Here is a 21273-nt window from a genome sequence, read left to right as displayed (position 1 = left end):
TAAAACGTAAACGCATATGTACTTGCTTGTTACCTGCTTTCTCCATAATCATTGTCTTGTTACTTATTATCTTAAATCTTCCTCATCATATTTATGTAAAGCATGATATTAACCCTACTTCTGTTACTAAACCATTGGAAGAGAAGAATGATGGAATCGTATCTAACGATTTAACTGACAAAACTTGACATCACGATCCATCAATTGATGATTTCTCTCTGAATTTTTTTACTAAACTCCTGTATAAATATGTGGACACTTTGAATGCTCAAGATTGTTACATGTGCATGCAACTACATACCTCAGTTTCATAGGTGGTGACATACCATCACCTGCCTCTCACATATGGCATTTCTTGCATTGTAATAACTAGCTTGTTTTCATGCAAAGGTCAATTTCAATATTACTATTCAAATTATGATTTAGTGTTCTCTGAAATACCAATTAAGAAAAATATGAACATTGTACCAGATACAAGAACCACTGAAATAATGGGTGAATTTTTCCAATCAACACAAAGTATAGATACAGTGTATGCACATAGAAATAATTTAACCTGCTTTTAACATAACGTAGAAAAAGATTTTATCAACTCAGTTGAAGCTAGATGTGGGGAAATTAAGAAAAACACAACCAAAAATTCCACCTTGGACACACCGGTAAGGTCAATCAATCAATCAATCAGGCGTTTGTTAAGTGTGACTACTCACCATAAGGGTCTCAAGGGGCTGGGGGGAAGGGGTTAGCAGGCTCCAGTCCCTCAAGGGGGGGTCTGTCAAAGAGCCAGGTTTTGAGGTTTCTTGCGAAGATGGGGAGCGGTGTTGTCTGTCTGAGGTAGAGCGGCAGGGCGTTCCAGGCTCGGGCTGCGAGGAAGGAGAAGGAGCGGCCTTCCGATCGGTTCTTTCTGGAACGGGGGACCACAGCGTAGGAGAGCTGGGCAGATCGTAGGGTCCTCTGGGGTGCGTGGAATTTGAGTCGGCTGTTCAGGTATGCTGGTCCGGTGTCGTGGAGGGCCTTGTGAGCGTGGGTTAGCATCTTGAAGGTGACTCTAGCTTCGATGGGGAGCCAGTGGAGTGTGCGCAGGTGCTGGGGGATGTAGCAGTGACTTGGCAGGTTGAGGACCAGTCTTGCGGCGGTGTTCTGGATGTTCTGTAGCTTGCGGGTGAGGTTTTTGTTTATTCTGGCATAGAGTGCGTTACCGTAGTCGAGCCTGCTGGTGACCAGGGCGTGAGTGACGGTCTTTCTGTGTTTGAGGGGGATCCATTTGAAGGTCTTACGTAGGAAGCGGAGGGTGTGAAAGCAGGAGGATGAGACAGAGTTGATCTGGCGGTCCATTTTGAGCTCTGAGTCCAGGATGATTCCGAGGGTCCGTGCGTGGTCCGTGGGGGTGGGCGGGCTTCCGAGAGCAGGGGGCCACCAGGTGTCATTCCAGGCATTGGGGTTTGGGCCCATGATGATTACTTCTGTTTTGTTGGTGTTTAGTTGCAGGCAGCTGTTTTTCATCCATTTGGCGATGGCTTCCATGCCTTCTCAAAAGTTGTGTCTGGCGGTGATGGGTTTGTTGGATAGGGAGAGGATGAGTTGGGTGTCGTCTGCGTATGACACAATGTTGAGTCCGTAGGTTCTGACGATGGGGGCGAGCGGAGCAATGTAGACGTTGAAGAGCATAGGGCTGAGGGAGGACCCCTGCGGGACTCGGCAGGTGGTAAGTGTAGGGTCTGAGAGGAAAGGGGGGAGTCTGACTCGCTGCGTTCTGCCGGAGAGGAAGGAGCGGATCCAGTCGAGGGCCTCGTCTTGGATCCCTGTGTCGTGGAGTCTGTGTATTAGGGTGCGGTGAGAGACTGTGTCGAACGCCGCTGAGAGGTCGAGGAGGATGAGGGCTGCTGTTTCTCCTTTGTCCAGTAAGGTGTGGATGTCATCTGTTGCGGAGAGGATGGTGGTTTCCGTACTGTGGTTTTGTCTGAAGCCGGATTGGGAGGAGTCGAGTATGTGCTCTTCGATGAATGTGGCGAGTTGGCTGCTGATGGCTTTCTCAATGGCTTTAGCTGGGAACGGGAGCAGAGAGATGGGTCTGTAGTTTTTGAGGTTGGTGGGGTCCGCCGAGGGTTTCTTCAGGAGGGGGTTGATCTCAGCGTGTTTCCAGTCGGGGAATGAGGTGATTGCCAGGAAGCGGTTGATAGTGAGGCAGAGCATGGGTGCGATGGTGTCAGCAGCACTGTTGAAAATGTGGTGGGGGCAGGGGTCCGTGGGGGCCCCAGAGTGAATTGACTTCATCGTCTTCAGTGTGTCTTCGGTGGTGAAGGCTGTCCAGTTGTCGATTGCTGGCTTCAGGGTGTTGAGGGTGGTTAGTGAGGGTTCAGTGTGTTGGTTGTCTTCGTTGAAGTTGTCATTGATGCTCTTGATTTTGTGGTGGAAAACGGTGCTGAGTTTGTCGCAGAGGTCTTATGAGGGAGGGATGTCGGTGGACTCGCTGGTGGGTGGGGTGAAGTCCTTGATGATGTTGAACAGTTCTTTGCTGTTGTGCATGAGTGGAGATTCTTTCTTCAATCGCTTTCATGATATCAATGACTAGCTACTGGCCATATGAATATCGACTTTTTAAACTCTATTGTCAAGTCTCTGCAAAGGTGGCTCGGAATATCATGAGGATCCACCACCCTGACCGAATCTCTTGCTATCAGGGAAAGAAACCCTGTGGCAAAAAATACAACCTTCTTCAGAACTAGTCTGATTGTAATGTCTCTCTCTCATCGGGTACATGGAATGCAGGTATGCAACCTACAGCACAGGAGAAATGGATTATTGAAGTTTTTAGCGATCTTTACATTCATAAAGGAAAACACAGAAATGTTGCTTACCCTTCTACTACAAGGGAGAAGCTGCTGAAGAACCTTTCCAGCATCCACAGAAATATGGGACATTGGCAACTCTGTAAGAGATGAAAACAAACAGAAGTTGAGCAAAACAATCCCAAAAAGTTAAACTACAAGGTAGGTTGTGGGGAAGATGGGATGGAACAAAGGAACCCAATAAAAGGGAAACAAAAAAAACTTGAAAGAACGAGGATCAGGTGCAAACTGAGATGGCAGTAGAAAACCCATGCAACTGTGCAAAGCATTGCCAGGTGCAAACTGCATGGAAAAGCAGCCTTTTATACTGAATGCCATTACTGCTTCAGGAGTGTTGTTCCCCACCTAAAAGTGTAATGTGCAATACACCAGGGCCAGGGTCTTGTCTTTGAGTGTCTGGGAAACCTAAACAAACAAATGGAAGGTTTCCCAGACATACAAAACAGATAAGAGAGAGAAGGGACAAAAATACTCCTAGTCCCCTTAAGATACTTAAACAAACAAATGGAGGAGTATAGTCAGAAGACCAATCAAGAGGTCTCCAATAAGCTGGGAAAACAGGGCGCGAAGAAGTCTCTCTTTAGTAGAAGTCCCCTCACTCACCAACCTAGTTGGTGACATGCTTCATCATCGGGGTCCCACCCGGATAGCCGAGTGCCATCCGGGTGTGCTTCAACACCTGAATTACAGTGGAACGGGTAGATTTTTGTGTGCAAGTGAGTGGACTATGTGTTAAAAATGGGCCAGATATACTCACTAGGAAGTTTTATTCTGGAGCAACTGGTCAATCTTAAAAACGTTGGTGGGATACCTTGCTTGGTTAAATTGAGCAATGGTATCAAAAAGTGAAATGTGATAATAAAAAGAGGGCTACATGTTTCAACCTATATGGTAGTGTTATCAGGTTTTCGTCAGGACCAAAAGACGTGACCCGAGTGGTATACACACGCTAAGGTGTACCCTTCTCTTGATCACTAACACCTAACCATCTACTCACAGTCAGGAGTCCTGTCATCCAAATCGAAGACAGGTGAAATCTGTAAGAAACAAACACAACATTACAAGCAGACGCTATGGTACTTATGTAATACAGTGTATTTGTTGTTGAAATTGCACCTTGTGCTCCCAGCAGAGTGCAACCATTGACTAATATAATCAGTGGATGCCATGATCAAGATGCATCGATAGTTCAGTAGCCATGTCTGTTACTGGTAACTAATTTATGACCCATTCATAGCCATAATATTATAATGGGTGTAAACATCCCATTTGGTGCAAATGCATAAAGTTAAATCCGCAGGGTATGACTTGTGCCTGTGGAAAACTCAGGCCGACCCACTCTCATCAATCATTCTCTGTGGGTATTCTCGCTCTCAAACAAAATCGTGAGGGCGTGTGTTATTTAGCATGCATGCTAAATTAACTTAGCGTGGTATTGTTGTACGAAAGAACGAGGAAGGAGAAAAAAAAGAGCTTACTAAGCGGCGCGTAATAGCGTGCCTCATGGGAGTCCAGATCGTGGTGCTGGCTCTGAAACACAAACTGATTGAAAAATAACGTGCTAGTAGCAGTGAAATGGCTAAAACGGGTTGCGCATAAATGGTACGTCAAAATCAAGTGGAATGCTGTACTTACATCATGGAGCCAGTCACCGGCAGTACGCCTACCCTGATCGACCCGTAAGTGCTCCCCGAGGGTTGCTGCGATCGGGCGTTTCAGCGGCTTAAAAAGCATTTCCTGGTAACGGTGAAGAGGGGCGTGGTCAGAGGTGTCATGTGACCGAAATACGTGGGAATACGCGGTTGCCTTGGTGACAAGTAAACAATAGTGCTTTATTAGGTGAACAAAGCAAGGACCCAAATCGGGAAGTACGGCTAACCATAAATCAAAGGGGTTAGTGACGTTCGTGGTTATGCCCACATGCAAAAACAGATAGAAAAGGAACGGACCATAAAGACACGGTGAATCTACCGAGAAAAACGGCGCCAAGATTAGTAAAAGCCTATTCATATTACGAGCCTGGTCTCAAGGGTATATAAGTCAAAACGGCTGGACTATGGGAGTGCACTGTGATCAGGCATACAGTGTTCCACAGCACGCCAAATGGAAACAGTTAACACTCACACATGTTATTAAATAAACATAGAGAATCAACCTGGATGTTGTCGCATAATGCGAACATGTAATTACAATTAAGTTGGAACTAGTGAAAAAGTAAATACACAGTGAATCTACCGAGAAAAAAGGGGGGAGCTAAGAATTCTAGCATAACGTGCCTGATCTCTTGAGTGTACAAATCAAACCAGCTGGTGGGGAGGACCATGGTCAGGCACGGGAGCAGGGAGATGGGTCTGTAGTTTTTGAGGTTGGTGGGGTCCACCGAGGGTTTCTTCAGGAGGGGGTTGATCTCAGCGTGTTTCCAGTCGGGGAACGAGGTGGTTGCCAGGGAGCGGTTGATGGTGAGGCAGAGCATGGGTGCGATGGTGTCAGCAGCACTGTTGAAAATGTGGTGGGGGCAGGGGTCCGTGGGGGCCCCAGAGTGAATTGACTTCATCGTCTTCAGTGTGTCTTCGGTGGTGAAGGCTGTCCAGTTGTCGATTGCTGGCTTCAGGGTGTCGAGGGTGGTTAGTGAGGGTTCAGTGTGTTGGTTGTCTTCGTTGAAGTTGTCATTGATGCTCTTGATTTTGTGGTGGAAAACAGTGCTGAGTTTGTCGCAGAGGTCTTGTGAGGGAGTGATGTCGGTGGACTCGCTGGTGGGTGGGGTGAACTCCTTGATGATGTTGAACAGTTCTTTGCTGTTGTGTGCATGAGTGGAGATTCTTTCTTCAATCGCTTTCATGATATCAATGACTAGCCATGTGAATATCGACTTTTTAAACTCTATTGTCAAGTTTCTGCAAAGGTGGCTCAGAATATCATGAGGATCCACCACCCTGACCGAATCTCTTGCTATCAGGGAAAGAAACCCTGTGGCAAAAAATACAACCTTCTTCAGAACTAGTCTGATTGTAATGTCTCTCTCTCATTGGGTACATGGAATGCAGGTATGCAACCTACAGCACAGGAGAAATGGATTATTGAAGTTTTTAGCAATCTTTACATTCATAAAGGAAAACACAGAAATGTTGCTTACCCTTCTACTACAAGGGAGAAGCTGCTGAAGAACCTTTCCAGCATCCACAGAAATATGGGACATTGGCAACTCTGTAAGAGATGATAACAAACAGAAGTTGAGCAAAACAATCCCAAAAAGTTAAACTACAAGGTAGGTTGTGGGGAAGATCGGATGGAACAAAGGAACCCAATAAAAGGGAAACAAAAACAACTTGAAAGAACGAGGATCAGGTGCAAACTGAGATGGCAGTGTAAAACCCATGCAACTGTGCAAAGCATTGCCAGGTGCAAACTGCATGGAAAAGCAGCCTTTTATACTGAATGCCATTACTGCTTCAGGAGTGTTGTTCCCCACCTAAAAGTGTAATGTGCAATAAACCAGGGTCAGGGTCTTGTCTTTGAGTGTCTGGGAAACCTAAACAAACAAATGGAAGGTTTCCCAGACATACAAAACAGATAAGAGAGGGAAGGGACAAAAATACTCCTAGTCCCCTTAAGATACTTAAACAAACAAATGGAGGAATATAGTCAGAAGACCAATCAAGAGGTCTCCAATAAGCTGGGAAAACAGGGCGCGAAGAAGTCTCTCTTTAGTAGAAGACCCCTCACTCACCAACCTAGTTGGTGACATGCTTCATCATCGGGGTCCCACCCGGATAGCCGAGTGCCATCCGGGTGTGCTTCGACACCTGAATTACAGTGGAACGGGTAGTTTTTTGTGTGCAAGTGAGTGGACTGTGTATTAAAAATGGGCCAGATATACTCACTAGGAAGTTTTATTCTGGAGCAACTGGTCAATCTTAAAAACGTTGGTGGGATACCTTGCTTGGTTAAATTGACCAATGGTATCAAAAAGTGAAATGTGATAATAAAAAGAGGTCTACATGTTTCAACCTATATGGTAGTGTTATCAGGTTTTCGTCAGGACCAAAAGACGTGACCCGAGTGGTATACACACGCTAAGGTGTACCCTTCTCTTGATCACTAACACCTAACCGTCTACTCACAGTCAGGAGTCCTGTCATCCAAATCGAAGACAGGTGAAATCTGTAAGAAACAAACACAACATTACAAGCAGACGCTATGGTACTTATGTAATACAGTGTATTTGTTGTTGAAATTGCACCTTGTGCTCCCAGCAGAGTTCAACCATTGACTAATAAAATCAGTGGATGCCATGATCAAGATGCATCGATAGTTCAGTAGCCATGTCTGTTACTGGTAACTAATTTATGACCCATTCATAGCCATAATATTATAATGGGTATAAACATCCCATTTGGTGCAAATGCAAAGCGTTAAATCCGCAGGGTATGACTTATGCCTGTGGAAAACTCAGGCCGACCCACTCTCATCAATCATTCTCTGTGGGTATTCTCACTCTCAAACAAAATCGTGAGGGCGTGTGTTATTTAGCATGCATGCTAAATTAACTTAGCGTGGTATTGTGGAATGAAAGAACGAGGAAGGAGAAAAAAAAGAGCTTACTAAGCGGCGCGTAATAGCGTGCCTCATGGGAGTCCAGATCGTGGTGCTGGCTCTGAAACGCAAACTGATTGAAAAATAATGTGCGAGTAGCGGTGAAATGGCTAATACGGGTTGCGCATAAATGGTAAGTCAAAATCAAGTGGAATGCTGTACTTACATCGTGGAGCCAGGCACCGGCAGTACGCCTACCCTGATCGACCCGTAAGTGCTCCCCGAGGGTTGCTGCGATCGGGCGTTTCAGCGGCTTAAAAAGCATTTCCTGGTAACGGTGAAGAGGGGCGTGGTCAGAGGTGTCATGTGACCGAAATACGTGGGAATACGCGGTTGCCTTGGTGACAAGTAAACAATAGTGCTTTATTAGGTGAACAAAGCAAGGACCCAATTCGGGAAGTACGGCTAACCATAAATCAAAGGGTTAGTGACGTTCGTGGTCATGCCCACATGCAAAAACAGATAGAAAAAGAACGGACCGTAAAGACACGGTGAATCTACCGAGAAAAACGGCGCCAATATTAGTAAAAGCCTATTCATATTACGTGCCTGGTCTCAAGGGTATATAAGTCAAAACGGTTGGACTATGGGAGTGCACTGTGATCAGGCATACAGTGTTCCACAACACGCCAAATGGAAACAGTTAACACTCACACATGTTATTAAATAAACATAGAGAATCAACCTGGATGTTGTCGCATAATGAGAACATGTAATTACAATTAAGTTGGAACTAGTGAAAAGGTAAATACACAGTGAATCTACCGAGAAAAAAAGGGGGGAGCTAAGAATTCTAGCATAACGTGCCTGATCTCTTGAGTGTACAAATCAAACCAGCTGGTGGGGAGGACCATGGTCAGGCATACAGTGTTCATAATACGTCAATAGGCACAGTTGACACCCTCGCATATAGTTTGTCTAACATAGAAAATCAACCTAGATGTTCACGCATACTAATTCTCCTTAGTAATCACCAGATCCAAGAATACTATGGCCTAGTGTGGCTGGGCTCTATGTTTTTGATTTTGAGAAACGATTCATATTAAGCACTCTGAATCCTTTCACCTCCAACATTGCATTCTGGAAAAGGTATATCGATGATGTCCTAGTCATTTGGCAAGGACCCCCCGAGACTCTAATCGAATTTTGCTCATGGATCAACACCTGTGACCAAAACTTAAGATTCACTTATACGATGGACCCCAATACCATAGTATTCTTGGATCTGGTGATTACTAAGGAGAATGGACATTTGGAGACCAGAACACACCACAAACCTAGTGCGAGAAACAATCCGGTACTGCCGGTGCCTGGCTCCATGATGTAAGTACAGCATTCCACTTGATTTTGACTTACCATTTATGCGCAATCCGTTTTAGCCATTTCACCACTACTAGCACGTTATTTTCCAATCAGCTTGTGTTTCAGAGCCAGCACCACGATCTGGACTCCCATGAGGCACGCTATTACGCGCCGCTTAGTAAGCTCTTTTTTTTTTCTCCTTCCTCGTTCTTTCGTACCACAATACCACACTAAGTTAATTTAGCATGCATGCTAAATAACACACGCCCTCACGATTTTGTTTGAGAGCGAGAATACCCACAGAGAATGATTGATGAGAGTGGGTCGGCATGAGTTTTCCACAGGCACAAGTCATACCCTGCGGATTTAACTTTATGCATTTGCACCAAATGGGATGTTTACACCCATTATAATATTATGGCTATGAATGGGTCATAAATTAGTTACCAGTAACAGACATGGCTACTGAACTATCGATGCATCTTGATCATGGCATCCACTGATTATATTAGTCAATGGTTGCACTCTGCTGGGAGCACAAGGTGCAATTTCAACAACAAATACACTGTATTACATAAGTACCATGGCATCTGCTTGTAATGTTGTGTTTGTTTCTTACAGATTTCACCTGTCTTCGATTTGGATGACAGGACTCCTGACTGTGAGTAGACGGTTAGGTGTTAGTGATCAAGAGAAGGGTAAACCTTAGCGTGTGTATACCACTCAGGTCACGTCTTTTGGTCCTGACGAAAACCTGATAACACTTACATATAGGTTGAAACATGTAGACCTCTTTTTATTATCACATTTCACTTTTTGATACCATTGGTCAATTTAACCAAGCAAGGTATCCCACCAACGTTTTTAAGATTGACCAGTTGCTCCAGAATAAAACTTCCTAGTGAGTATATCTGGCCCATTTTTAACACACAGTCCACTCACTTGCACACAAAAAATCTACCCGTTCCACTGTAATTCAGGTGTCGAAGCACACCCAGATGGCACTCGGCTATCCGGGTGGGACCCCGATGATGAAGCATGTCACCAACTAGGTTGGTGAGTGAGGGGTCTTCTACTAAAGAGAGACTTCTTCGCGCCCTGTTTTCCCAGCTTATTGGAGACCTCTTGATTGGTCTTCTGACTATACTCCTCTATTTGTTTGTTTAAGTATCTTAAGGGGACTAGGAGTATTTTTGTCCCTTCCCTCTCTTATCTGTTTTGTATGTCTGGGAAACCTTCCATCTTCCTGTCCTCCAAATCCTCCAGTCTTGACCCTTTGGGATAGAAAGAGTGCTTCCTCACAATCTTGCCTATACTTATTGGCGTGTGTACAGTTCGCTTTGTTATACATTTGTCCCCATTCATGGCACCTAGATACAATACCATAATATCAACAACAAAATATATTTCTAAAAATATAAAAACATTTAATAATCAACTACGAAAATGTAGAAATCAGAAAAAACAAGTTTTAAACAGCAAAAACTATGCCAAAAATACTGATTAACCTTTAAAAGAAAAAGAAAAAATATATATACATCATGGCTAACCCCCGTTCGGTATAGATGAAAATAGCAAAAGCAAACTTTTGAAACATAAACAAATGATAATTTAGCACTTACCTTAGGAGGAATGACCAAAAAATTAAAAAGTACTGAATCAACTACATTAAAAATGGGAGTTGGTATCAAATAGGAAAGCCCTACTCCCCAAGAGGAAGTACCTCCAAGATAAAAATAAATCAACGTATTATAATAATCCTCTGGTAGCTTGGCACAAAATCAGTCAAGTTAAAATTAAAGGCAATGTGTGAAGTATTTATGGAGCACCCAAACAGTAATAAAGTGAAAACACAACACAAGAAAAATCGCATACAAATTTTGAAAAATTTAGTAAAATTTAATATATTTATTGACAACAAAACAATAAAATCCAATCAACTGAACCGCAGAAATGCAATTTAAAATATTTAAGGTAAGTATAGCGCCTAAAAGCACAAAGTGCCCTCGTGGTCATCTGGTCATGCTAGACTGAGGGAAAGTCAAAAGTTCAAGCCCACCAGGATGGAGCATGGGGCAGAAAAAAGGACCGGGTAAGTCCCTCTTAAAAAGTTACCTTCTCAAATTCCAGCGCGAAGAGTCCAGTTCATGGTGGAAGAGTACACAAGTGGAAGGGAGAGTGTCGTGGATGGTCGTCACTATAGCACAAAGAGCTGGCTGGGCATCATTGACTGTCGTTGCTGTAGCACAAAGATCTTGAAGCTTATTGTGGACAGTCGTTGCTGAAGCTTCGCCTGGCGGTCACCGCAGTCTGTTAATGTTTTAGAACAAGTGAAGATCTCGCTTTGCTGTTCATCACTGGTATTCACTGTAGCACAAAGAGTCAGGTACCCTGGAGTTTCATGTTGGTGGTTGTCATGGGAGTTGAGATTCTGGCAACAAAAGACCCATTTGCAGTTACGAAGAGTCCAAAGCTTGCAGGAGGAGTTCAACGGATGCCAAACCAAGGGTCCAGGACCTGTAAGGCCCCTCTTGGTGATCAGGAACTCACTCCAGCAGAGGCAAGCAGGGCTCAAGCAAGTCCAGTTGCAGGTCCAGGCTGGTCCAGTGCAGTAGTTCAGCTTGCAGTTGCAGGGAGACCTCTGGACCTTGTTATGTCCTTGTAGCTCTGAACAGGAGGTCAGTCAACTGACCCTTGGAGTCACCTCAGGCAGCCTGGGTTGAAGGCAGCAGGTCTAGTCTTCCTTCTCAGACAGCAGGGTAGGCCCTAAGCAGTAAGGCAGTCCTCTGGCAGCGGAGCAGTACTTCTTTTGTAGTATCCACAGGTCCAGGAGTGCACTGAAGGGCGGGTCGTAATTTTATTCCTGTTACCAGCTTTGAAGAGGTAAAAGATTCTGGCATCCCCCCCCCCCCCCCCCCACAAAAGGGTTTGGAATGTCCTGCCTCCCTGCCCTGGTCCCTTGATGTCTGGGGTCACAAAAGGCTAGTGTCATGGTATTTGTGTGTGAGCTGAGGCAGTGTCTTCAAAGTGCCAATGTGACAAGTGACAGCTCTGCCCCTCCCATCAAATCAGGATGACCCACCCTGACAACACCCATTGCATCTATTGTTTGGCTGTCTGGGAGGAATATACGAAGGCCAACTGCCAACTACACCTAGTCATGTGAGCCAGCATCAAGGGTCTCATTTACAAAAGATTGGCCAAGGGCAGGCAGCACCACAAGTGTTTTTGCTGCGCTGCCCTACGCCAATTTAAAAGGGCAGGAATGCACCATATTTATGAGATACGGAACATTCTTGTCCTTTCAGCTTATGCCTGTTCACAATTTGGTGCCTAGCGCCAGCACATGCACCCTTGCTCCATGGTGCGAGGGTGTCTATGTAGCTTGCAGGATTGTTTTTGTGCAAGAAGGGGCACCTTCCTGCACGTAAACAAGAAAGAGGGGTGTTTTCCTCATTTTATGTGTGCTGCAGAATACAGCCCAAATGAAAAGAGGAACAAACTAGAAGAAATGAAAACATTTCTTCTCATTACCCCTGCTTTGGGGAGGAGTACTGTTTTCAAAATCCATGGTTGTTGCATGGGAACACCCACTGCAATGCCCAAGGAACGCCTCCTTGACGCAGAGTAAGGCAAAGCGGCGTTTTGCATTGTCTTGCCTCACCTCATATCTATGAGGCAATGCAAAGCCACACAGGGTATCTTTGTATCGCCTCATAGAAATGATTGAGAGGCCTGAGTCACCAGAGCATCAAAAAAAGTGACGCTTCGGAAGCTCAGGCCTCTTGTAAATAAGCCCCTCAATGTTTAGGGCAAGAAAATGTCAACTTTCTAAAAGTGCCATTTTCAAATTTGTGACTTAAAATCCATCTTTACTATTAAAGTGGATTTTAACTTACAAGTACTTAGACACCAACATGACTTTCCTACCTGCTTACAATCAAATGTTATCACTTATTCAATGCAATAAGGCAACCTAATGTTATCCTGAGGGAGACCTGGTGTAAAATAATATTTAGAATTTTTCACTACCAGTACATAAAACACTTAATGGCACATGTCCCACTTTTTAAATAGACGACACCCTGCCCCATGGGTAGTTTAGGGCCTACCCTAAGGATGACATATATATGTTGAAAAGAAAGGTTTAGGCCTAGCAAAAGATTTATTTTACATGGCCGGATTGGCAGTTTAAAACCAAACACAGGCTGGAATGGCAGACCCGAGACATGATTAAAAGGCTACTTAAGTGGGCGCACAACAAGTACAGCAGAATCACTAGTTGCATTTAATTTACCTGCATTGGGTATATGATATACCACATTACATAGGGACCTATTAGTAAATACAATATGCAAATTGGGTCTAAGCCAATTTTTCCCTGTTTAGAGGGAGATAGCAATAGCACTTTAGCACTGGTTAGCAGTGGTAAAGTGCACAGAGTCCTAAAACGAACAAAAGAGAACTTAGCAAAATAGGAAGGTGTGAAAAACAAAGGTTTGGGGATGACCTTGTAGAGAGGGCTAGGCCCAAAACATACCTATTTACAATTATATATTCCCACCTCAGAAATAAGCCAGCTTAAAAGTCTTTAACCAACTTCAACTCAGCAAGAACAAAAACTTTAACTGTACATTTCAAGACTGAAGACAGGAGAAAATGAAATCAAGTAAGTTTAAAATACAAATTAAATGTAAAACATTACAATAATTTAAATACTATTTCTATTAACTGTACAAACCAATACCAATAAATCTATTTATTTTAAATTCATATCACCCACAATATGCAACATGTTTAGGGAGCCATGATTTACCACTTCACAAAAGGGAAAACTCTTTTAACACGTGTACGTATTTATAGTAATTAGCACATCAAAAAGTGCACACATTGGAAGAACCTCAACTATAAACAAATGTTATAGAAAATATAGGAGACCAAAAACACCCACAATACATAGTAAAACAAGAAGTCTAAAATATACTTCAAGGCTTTAAAGAAGCACCAAGCAGATGTGGAAACGTATGATCTGTTTTTTTTCGTTTCTTCTTTTTTCTCCCCCTTTCAGAACCCTGTTCAATAGGCAATCGCCTCAGGCATCTATTGTCTTGTCCTGAAGATGATCCCGGTGTTAACTTAAAGGGATCGACACATTGTTGACTTCTTGCAACCTAACATAGCTGAATATTTTGTAATAATATGTGTTAGGGTGCTCTAATTATTCTTTGGTGGCCTAATTGTTGCAACTTATTCAGCCACAGCTTTTGGTTTGCCTATTCCCCCCTTTTTTGCCCTAATGATATATATATTCCCACTTATATGTTTTCGCTTATTTTTTACATTGAATTATCATGTCCAGTTGGACAGCCAAAAGTAGATATCATTGCATTTCTATTTCATATGTTTTATCTCAAAAGCTTTTCCGTAGAGGACCATTGTTTCTTAAAACAGTTCGTACCCAAAGTCCCCGACCACCAATTGGGTTCCCTTGTCTTTGTAAAATCTGTTAAGGTAACCAGCACCTAGGTTGTGCAATGCTTTGAACATGTGGATGAGGAGCTTTAAGAGTGCATATCTGTGGACTGGGAGCCATTGGAGTGCTTTGGGGTGCCAGATGATATGTGTGCTGGGTTGGAGACTGGGTGTGAGCAGTGGTGGCTGCCTCGAATGGGGGTGGTGGGGGCAGCAAGCGGGGGGAAGAGAAACACATGTAATAAACGTACTTTCGGCCATTGCCTCCTCTCCGTCCTCACTCTGCACTGCAGCAGGAACGAAAGCACCCAAGCTCATAGACTCTCCCATCCAGTCATGACGCTGCATGAGCAGCTTCCTGGTTGGTCTGATTGGCCTATTTGGCTGCTCAGGCAGTGTCTGGAACCCTGGGCATGTTCTCCACTGGGCTATGAAACACAGCCAGGTGGAGAACAGGCTAAGTGTGCATCACTGTTTGGCCGCTCCGACTGTTTGGCTAGCCCAAGAGGGGCCAAAGCAGTCATAGGCACTTAGGGAGTGCAAACCACAAAAATAAAATGGTAATAACGACTTGTTACTATCATTTTATTTTTATTTATTTCACTGCTCAAAGAGCAGTGGGGCGATGTTCCTCCGCCTTAACAGAGGAGCCACCGCTGAATGTGAGTCTGGACGTTGTGTTTTGTATGACCTGATGACTTCTGGTCAGTGGGGCGGTGAACAAAACATAGAGTGTGTTGGCAGAGCCCAGGTTGCTGTTGGTAAGGGCTTGGTTTGACGGTTCTACATATTATTGGGAGCCATTTCAAGATTGTTTTGAGGATCTTTAGGGTTTAGAAACAGAATGAATGAGGCAGCCGCAGCGACTTGGCTGGTCCTTGAAAATTGGTTGTCCATCACTATGCAATGGTTCTTGGCTTCTTTGGCTAGGCCGGTCATTAGTCTGGGATTTGCTGGCTACCAGACAGAGTTGCATAGGCAAGTGTTCATGCTGAAAGGTTCCAATTCTATTTTGTCTGTGTTGAGTTTCAGACAGTTGATCTTCATCTGATGATTGGTGATCTTAGGGGTGCTCCACAGATGAAGCTGGTGGTGGCCAGGCAGACTGACTGGGTGCATCCGGTGAGGAAGGAGCAGATCCAATTGAGAGTGATCCCACATATGTCGGCTTGAAGTATGCTTTAAATGAGGATGGGGTGGGGGCGGTGTTGAAGGCGGCAGATAGGATGAGGGCTGCTGTGACTTCAGTAGCAGCAATGAGGGCTGTGTTGGTGCCAAGATTTGCTAGGGTAGAGGAGGTGGTTATCATTCAAATGGAAGACCAGCCACTTGTTGATGACTTTCATCAGGACTTTGGCACGATAGAGCACCAAGGAGATTGGTCAGAAGTTAGCCAGCCTTTGGGTCTGGTGAGGTTTTCTTCAGAAGGCGAAGTATGGTGGTGTATTTCCAAGCATCTGGGCAATTAAGCTGATGAGACAATTCTAGACCTAAAAAACAGCTTACACTTTAGATATTGTCTGCCATCTATTTCACAGTCATTACCATTTTGACAAGGGCCTAAAACAGGTGAGAAAATATGCATTGAAAACCCCTTTCTGTAGGAACATGGTGTGTCCCTCATCATTACATTCTATAATATTCCTAATGTGCTTTTGGTAGGCTTCCATCTGGCTAGTAAAGAGTAAAGGTAGTTAGTTTCTGGTTTCAAATAATATCTAATAATTAGACCATCTTTAACGTATGAAAAATTTAATGCTTGCAGTTTAAAGCAAAGTGAAAAGACATGAACTAATGAAGCTGTTGAGTGTTGGAAAAACAACAGTTGATGAACAGAATGCAGAACAATGTCATACATTCACCCCAGTACAGAGATCTGGGCCTAAATCCATCGTTGTTTTGCTCACAATGCCATTCCAGTTTGAACCCAGCCATATGCAAATCAGTCTTGACCCTGTGCCTCATGGGAACAGTCCAGCCCGAACTGCCAAGCCAGGTCCTCCCTGGACTGGAAACAAGCATCCTAGGACCGGTTTCGGGGTTTCACCCCTCTTCAGCCAGGATAGCTTGATTCCAGTGGCATGGAGAGCACGGGACCTACGTCTAGGCATAACCGTCCCACTCGTGGTGACAAATGCAAAAACAACAGTTGATGGACAGAATGCAGAACAATGTCATACATTGTTCTGCATTACATGACATCTAGATTGAATTACGCGAATGGCCTGTTCCTGGGATTGCCCAAATACTTAACTCAACGTCTGCAAGTGGTCCAGAATGCGGCTGCGAGACTGTTAATGCATATTCCATTCAAGCATTCTGTCTCTCCGCATCTTCGATCACTTCACTGGCTACCAGTTGCCCACAGGATTAAATTCAAGGCTCTTACGTTAGCTTTTAGATCCTTGTTTGGCTCATGTCCAACCTATCTGAGGGATCGACTGCCAAGATACACGCAGGCTCGCTCTCTTCGCTCCAACTACCGGACCCAGCTAGCAGTCCCTCGAGTAAAAAGGGCTCGGCTGGGTGGCAGAACGTTCTCGGCCAATGTAGTAAGGCTGTGGAACTCCCTCCCCCCTGAGATCCAACAGGCCCCCTCTGAATCGTGTTTTAAATCAATGTTGAAAACCTGGCTCTTCACCCAACCTCGCTAATTGGCTGACTTACACTTCGGTATTTGCTTTTCTGTTTGCGTTCAGCGCCGGGACACCTCCTTGAGAGGTAACTGATCGCGCTCTATAAAATTCTGTATTATTATTATTATTATTATTCACCCCAGTACAGATATCTGGGCCTAAATCCATCGTTGTTTTGCTCACCGTGCCATTCCAGTTTGAACCCAGCCATATGCAAATCAGTCTTGACCTTGTGCCTCATGGGAACAGTCCAGCCCGAACTGCCAAGTGTTGGAGCCATAGCTGCGCGGATTGGGTCAAGTCCTTTGGTGTAGAGGGTGTGTGGGCAGGTATTCCACAGAGCTCCTGAGTGAACGGTCCCTGTGTTTCCTCCTGCGGTGATGATAGGCCAGGAGGTTACAATGTTGTCCGTGGTTTCATCTCATTGGGCAGAAGGATTTAAATGGTGGATGGGCCTGAATGGGGATCGAAGTTGTTACAGATGCTGCTGATCTTGTAGCTGAAATAGTGTCAGAGCTGGGTAGAGATGTCAAGGGATGAGGTGTCAGTTGTGGAGCTGGTGGTGGGTGAGGTACAATCATTTATTGGGCTGAACATTTCTTTTGTGTCCTTTGTGCTGTTTCTGATGTGTTCAGTCAGCGTTGACCGCTTGGTGGATCTGATTTGCTGGTGGTAGAACCTGAGATCTCACTTGTAGGTGATCCAGATGTTGAAGTTGGTGACGAATAATGACAGGTCTCTTCTGAGAAAGCGACGGCAACCAAATCCCATGCCCATCTACTCAGAAGATCGATGGCTACCCCTCGTCTACCCCGAACAACTGATTATAAAGCAGTGGATCTTCAATGTGTTATCTATAGTTTCGCCAGAACAAGGGGCAAAGGGAATGACGGAAGAACAAACATATTATTATCTGCAGCTAGTTTCTTCTAAGATTAAGTTTTCAGTCGAGTAACTGATCTAAACAGTGAGGTGAATGTATTCGTAGCAGATTTGAATGTCCACCTGAACTGCATGCATGCATACAATTGAACATGAATGTACAATGAGCTCCCAACAGCAACTAAACCGCCAGCCTTCAGTTAAGTTTGCACTCATAAGCAAATTAAGATTTAAAGCCACTCTTAAGTGCTGGTTACGGGTTCACATTCAGTGAGATCAGAGAAATAATGGTCAATGTTGATGAAACTGTATTGATCCATAATAATAAAAAGAAGATTTTTCTGGTGAGAATGTACAATGACAGAATACGTTTATGTCAGTCTAACAAAAAGAATGAGCCACTTATGGTGTTCTCGGCTGATTTGACTACTGAAGTTCTTGCTGCCAAAAGAAGATCACAGGATGCTGTAAAATCAGCTGGAACCATTTTAAAAAACATCCTAAAAGGTTTAGGTTTTGGACTTAATGACAAATTTTGTGATGCCTCAGAGTTCCGCAAATCATGGGAGTCAGCAAGAATGCCTGATGTTGTCTTAACATTTTTTACATAATTCTTTTATATCAGCAAAGCAAAACTGTTACAAACTAAGGGCCACATATATCAAGCATGTTTGTGTGCACAAACGCGAAGCGGCCCACTTGCCAAAGCAAAACTGCTTTTCACATGCATCAAACCCTATTTTGCGATTCGGTAACCAGTTGCCAAATCACAAAATGGGTTTGTGATTCACTATTTGGAAGAGGTGTGTTTAGGGGTCCCTTCCTAATAGTGAATCGTAATGGTATTTATGATTGTTTTGTGACTGTGAATGCGGTCGCAAAACATTTGCATTTTACCACCTACTTCAAGTAGGTGGTAACCCATTCACAAAGGGACCCCTTCCCTTTTGGGAATGACAGCAAACACATTTTTTCAGAGCAGGCAGTGGTCCCATGGACCACTGCCTGCTCCTAGAAAATGAAAAGAAAACTTTAAGTTTCTCTTTTTTAAATGCAACCTGTTTTCATTTAAGACAAACGGGCTGCATTAAAAAAAAAAGTTTGCTCTATTTAAAAAAAGCAATTACAGGCATGGTGGTCTGCTGACCCAGCAGGCCACCATCCCCGTGATGTCAGCTATTCCTAGGGGGATTGTAAATTGTGACCTACCTCATTAATATTCTTGAGGTATGTCATTTGCGCTCCCCTAGAAGTCGTAGAAAGTGTTCTACACACTTTACACATGCTGTTTTGCAATTTCCTAATTGTGAATCGCAAGGATTCACAATTAGGGAATCTCAAAATGGTTCCTACATACATCTGGCCCTTAAGTTCTTCAGGTTGGAACAGAAGCCGACAACATTGATGATAGCTTTGAAGATATAAGCGAAGAGGTAGAAGGCAATCCCATGAACCATCAGGTTTATGCTGTTCAAATGTGCTGACTTTTCCAAATCATGTTTTATGACTACCATCACTGCAAAAACAAAACTCAGTTACAGATGATGACTGCCCACGCAATCTATCGCAAGTGCAAAAATAGACAGCTAATCACTTCAATGAATAGGATTGGTGTATCAGCAAGTTATAATGGCATTGGCCTTACTACGTACACCGAACCCGTGATGGCGGTTTGACCACAGCCACACTATGGGCTGCCCTCAGTAATAGGACTGCGGTGGTCGGACCATCACCAGACCCCCGGCACTGCCGGGATCAAGGATTGAGCTGGGCTGGCGGTCCACAAATGGCTGTAATATGTTTGTGGTGCCGCTGCCTGCACCACTGGGCATATTACGAGCTGAATTTCCCTCACCCATTTCATGGCAGTAATCCCACTATGAAAATGGTGGCGGAAAGGCAACACAGGGGGTCCTAACAGGGCCCTCTGCTATATATGGGCCTGGGGGTGCATGTGGAGGTGGCACATGTAGTGCCCCCTGTATTTACACCCCCACTTCCTGTACAGTGTGGCATGTAAGCCACACTGTGCAGGAAGGTGCAGTTGGCTGTATGACTGCAGCGGTCGGCATTATATGCTCTTCTATGAGCCTAGCAGACTGCCAAAGTCAGACCACCTCAACACCACCCACCAGACCAGGATTTCACTCCGGATCCAGCGGGTGGTCGCACCACAGGTTTGTCAGTCCTACAGCCGCTGTAGGACTGCCAAACTCATAATAAGACCCTTAGTACAAAGCAAGAATTTGTTAGCAGCTCATGCTGTAAAATTGTGTGAATCCAACAGCACACAACTTCCAAGTCACTTTACCAGGAAAGGATTTACAATTGCTGCTCTTGATAATTTTGATTTCGAAGACAGCTCTTCTGTGTCTGGAACATCCAGCACACATGATACTGCCATAATGCTTTTTCAAGACTGTGCCAATGAAGTAGTTGCTGGAAAACATGCTGTGTCAGCTGTATGGATGAACAAATGAAGCTTCAAACTTATAACCCAGCTGCATTGCCAATGTGTGCAAAATAACTACAAGCCATCAACACGTCCCAGTCTACCAGAAAGTTTCAAAGTGGCTGAGAACATGGATGTTCTGCTGATGCTGCAGTCCGCAAAGCTGATTTAACTGAATTTATCATATTACTTATTTGGTGCAGACTGAAGGATGAAGAAGAGCCATTTCCATCTTGGGCTTGAGTTCATGCTCCGATCTCCCAGAATACCGTCCCATTGAAAAAGGTTGGGCTTTTACCAGTAATACCATCTCCAGTCTCAAACTACACAACAGTATACACAGCTCAAAAAAATCTCCAAAATATGTGTGCTAAGCTTGAAGACCAGCCTATCCTGCCAATTTTCCCTGATGAAGGTGTTTTACTTATTGTTGCTGACATTTTTATGAGCAATCCAGTAGGATTTGTTGATCTTGATCTAATGATGGGTGTTTTCTTCATGACAAACGTTGTTGCTTTGATTTGATTTGTGTATTTGTGTAGCACTTGAATCACCCCCGAAGGGGTATCTCAGCGCTTGCAGACTTACACAGGGGAGCTGTCACAAAGAGACTGGTCTAGAAAAGGGCTGTTTTCAGAGCCTTCCTAAATTTCATATGGTCTGGGTATTGCCTTAAAGCTTTGGGAAGTTGGTTCCAGAAGGAAGGAGCCAGATATGAAAAGGTGTTTCCTCCCCTCCTTGCTTTCTTGATCCTGGGGATTTTAAGCAGAGATTTGAGCTTGAGCGGAGGTCCCTGTGGGGAGTATATTGATGAAGCCTCTCTGCCAAATAGGAAGGTCCATTTCCCCATATGGCCTTATGTGTCAGACAGCAGATCTTAAATTTCACTCATTTACGCACAAGTAACCAGTGGAGCTGCGGGAGGAGGGGGAGTGAGGCAGTTCTGTGTGGGACGTTCAGAGTTAAACGAGCTGCAGTGCCAATAGGGCGTTACAGTAGTCTAGCTTGCTTAGCACCAGGGTTTGTATGAGGGTCTTTTGCAAGGAATCAGGAAGATAAGGAAAGACTCTTCTCAGTAGGCCCAGCA

This window comes from Triturus cristatus, chromosome 6, assembly GCF_964204655.1.
Source record: "Triturus cristatus chromosome 6, aTriCri1.1, whole genome shotgun sequence".
Taxonomy (NCBI): Eukaryota; Metazoa; Chordata; class Amphibia; order Caudata; family Salamandridae; genus Triturus; species Triturus cristatus.
Note: the sequence above shows the minus strand (reverse complement) of the source record.